The sequence below is a fragment of the Sinocyclocheilus anshuiensis genome, unplaced genomic scaffold (assembly GCF_001515605.1).
Source record: "Sinocyclocheilus anshuiensis isolate Anshui unplaced genomic scaffold, SAMN03320099.WGS_v1.1 scaffold38, whole genome shotgun sequence".
Taxonomy (NCBI): Eukaryota; Metazoa; Chordata; class Actinopteri; order Cypriniformes; family Cyprinidae; genus Sinocyclocheilus; species Sinocyclocheilus anshuiensis.
In genome coordinates this window covers 3,082,333-3,086,129 of record NW_015544213.1, presented here as the reverse complement: position 1 = coordinate 3,086,129, position 3,797 = coordinate 3,082,333, and the positions used below count along the sequence as shown (strand labels likewise).

Genomic DNA, 3,797 nt, shown 5'->3' with positions numbered 1-3,797 from the left:
AATGTTTAATGTTTAGAAATTATTATTTCAAGACATGTAAAGCATTTTTGCTCGTTTATGTGGGCCGTCCCAAGCATGATTGCAATGTGTTCATTGTCAAAATCCAAAATCAGATTATTTTTAATTCTTAAAAAACGGCATTATTTTGTTTATTTTTATTTATTTTTTTTTTTTTTAAATTATATATATATATATATATATATATGTATTTTTTTTTAAATATACATGTATGTTTGTGTATTTATATATTTACAGTACATCATAAATATACAGTACACACACATATATTTTGTAAACAAACACTTTTATTTTGGTTGCGATTAATCGCTTGATAGCACTAATATGTACATATGTATACATGTATTATTGATTATTTACATTTATTTATTCATTTGAAATATTGTAAACAAATGTTATATATTATAGGTTTATATGTTTCTTTCTTCTGCACCCAGACCTTTAAACATCCCCTGTATAATATTAAAAAAATTAAAATAAATATTGAATTCATGTAAATTAAATTGTGTAATATTGAAATATATGTAATTTTTTATATTTTCAGTTAAGTTTATATTTATGTTGTTTTAAGAATCATTACTTTAACAACAAACATTTTAGAAAAAAATCCAGCCTGTTTTCTTCTTCCAAAAAATTATAGTCATAGTTTGGTTAAGACTGAAATTTGTAGATTTTTACATCTGCTAATGAAATTGAGCACTACTGTGAACTAAGGACAATATATAAAGAAGGAATATAAATATAAAAATAAAACAAAACCAAATATAAATATGGAATCTTTTGATAATACACTTCAATATTTACTCAATGAGAAAATAAAAGAGTTTTGAGGACGTGATGGAGTGATGCTGTATTTATCAGTCCATGTAATGAAGAAATGGGATCTTGTGCCTCAGTGACAGGAGCTGATGTGTTTGACAGACTGACGTGAGTGAATACGAGTGTGACAGTCCAACTGAATGATCACAGATGCAGCAGGATGAGTGATCAGTGTGGGAATCAGAGATGTGCTGGACTGTTGCTGTGATTAATCTGTGATTTGTGTGTGTGACTAAACTGAAGTAAACACATTTCTGATCATCTCACTTCCTTCCTGTTTTCAGGCCTCTTGATGCTCTTCACCTGACTGACCTACAGCCGAGATCAGGTAACTAATGACAGGTGTTTCCTCTTAATTAACTTCTACTTCTACATTTCATATTTTAGTTGCACTTCAGCATTTAATGTGTACATTATCGTTCAAAAGTTTGGGGTCTGTAAGATTTTTTAAATGTTTTTCAAAGAAGTCTCTTCTGCTCACCAAGGCTGCATTTATTTGATCAGAAAATACAGTGAAAGCATTCAAATTGTGAAATATTTTTGCAATTTAAAATAACTGTTTTCTATTTTATTATATTTTGGGATGTAATTTATTCCTGTGACGCAAAGCTGAATTTTTAGCATCATTACTCCAGTCTTCAGTGTCACATGATGCTTCAGAAATCATTCTAATATGATTTGCTGCTCAAGAAACATTTGGATTATTATCAATGTAGAAGACAATTGTGTCACCGACTGTGACTTTACAGTTGGGATCACTAATAGTTACGCCCCCGACATTTGCATATACCCGCCCATGTTCTATGCCAGCCGCCAGCCGGACCTGCACAGCCGAATCATCAGAAGTTCTGCAGATATTGTGAAGAAACAAGCGAGGACAACAGCGAAAATGGCAGATCATGGAAATAAATGTTATGTTCCAGGCTGTGCAGGGGATGTGAAGTGCAGGGATGGGTTGGTGTCTGTATTCAGAAAGGCACGGAAAGCAAATAACGCGTTCTAATAAAATAACGCGAACCACTAAAGGGACATGGTTAGCTGCTTGCTAGCAGTAGCCTGTTACATTACAGTACATAAGATTGAACTTACCACATAAACAGAGTAAGGAGAGATGACTGAGGATGATGGCGAATGATTTACAGATCCTGAGCACCACTGACAAGCATCTGATCTTGTAAAATGTGTGGTAAGTAAGTACTGCCGCTGTAGTTTACACAGAGCGCGTGCGATCGCAAAAGCGATCGTGCATTCGCAAGTAGTTTTAATGCCCCGCATATTAATAGCGGCTCCCTGATGCCCGCATTTTATATACAGTATAATTACCCAACGATATAACTGCGAGAGACAGTATTGAAATATATATTTTCCCTGTGTTTCCTTCCTGCTGTGTGAGCTACTGAAATGAGCTGCACTGTGAAACAGCCAATCAGAGCAGAGGGCAACATTATTATTCATGACCCTTCCAAATAAGGTAAAAACAGACCATTTCATTCTAGGGACAAATCCTAGGGTTGTAAATGGACATGTAAAACCGTTTCTGGAGATTTTTTGACCTTACCTAAGCCACATACCTTCTATGTAAATATTGTATCAATGCATTCTATGGCACCTTTAAAAGTTTCAGTCCACCGCTGAAGTCGGTGTGTTTGTGCATGTTGATGATTTTTAGCGTGTCTGTGTGATGAGTGTTAATGTTGAGTTCAGGACTCTGGAATGTTGTAGCAGTGTGGTGCTGCGCGTCTTGATCGACTGTTTGAGAAATTATTCCCACTTAAGTGTGAGTTCACACAGAAACTCATAAGTTCAAATAAAAGGATTTAAGGCAATGAAGACAAAACAGTGATGTCATTTGGTTGAAGAAGACGGTGAATGAAGAACAGAATTACTTCTTACCGAGTGTTTGGATGTCAGTTTTAGTTGAGCAAGTTGTTAAACGCATCTGTTGTCAGTGTTTGTGCCACTGTGTCCCAGGGGATTATGGGTAAGTCTCACCGGAGACCCTCAAATCCCCGCAGGAATGTGTGTACACATGCTTCACTGCTTTGCAGTAAGCAGAGAGAGATTTGGTTCTGTTCTTTAAGATGTAACTGAAATTCAGTTGTGTGTCAGCTGACAATGAGTGTCACAAAAAGTCATTGTTAACAAGTTTTTGGCACATCTGGTTGCTAGGGTGTTCTGGGTGGTTGCTACTTGCTAGGTAAATATTTAGCTCACTAAGTGTTTTCTATTAGTTAAGAGGGATGAAATCTTGCATTTGCCAAAATTTCTCTGTTTTGACTTTTCTTCCCCATTCAGATTTTTAAACTTCCCCTCTATAATATTTTAACAATTAAATATAAAATAGTGTTAAATTCATGTAAATAAATGTTAATATCAGAGAACTATTTAAATATTTTCAATTGATTTCATGTTTATTTGCAATTGCAATTAATATTTTTTTTTTACTATGACAATGAACATTTTAGAGAAAATCCAGTGCATTTTCTTTTTCCAAAAATGTTTATTTTATTTGTTTATATTTGCTTAAAATTTGTTTAAGATCAGAATGTGTAATTAATATTTTTTCATCATGGTCTAAATCCAGCTTTATTGGGTGCCATTACTAAACCAGTTTTATTTGAGATCATTCAGAAATAATTCATGTTTTATTTTATTTAACAAAAATCCCATGACCATCACATTTCATTACCATCATGCATGGTTTAAAGGGGTCCTATTATGCTCTTTTACAAAGTCTTGATTTTGTTTTGGGGGTGTACTAGAACAGGCTCTCATACTAGGTTGTTCAAAAAACACATTATTTTTCACATATTTTACATTATTACAACACCTCTCTCCCCAGTCTGGCATGAACGGCTCTAATAGTTCCTGTATCAAATGAAGGCCCGCCTTCTGAAATACGAAATGTGCTGTGATTGGTTAGCTGGGCCAGTGTGTGCTGTGATTGGTTAGCTGGGCCA

General features: G+C 34.4%; 1 protein-coding gene across 1 annotated transcript in view; it reads left to right on the top strand.

Annotated features, from left to right (window-relative positions):
- The window catches only part of LOC107697205 (dystrobrevin beta-like), a 36,182-nt gene that overhangs the window by 7,807 nt on the left and 24,578 nt on the right, over positions 1-3,797 (top strand). The window contains exon 2 of the mRNA XM_016497891.1: positions 1,122-1,165. The gene's annotated coding sequence lies outside the window, so the exon portion shown is untranslated. The remainder of the gene's footprint in view (positions 1-1,121; positions 1,166-3,797) is intronic.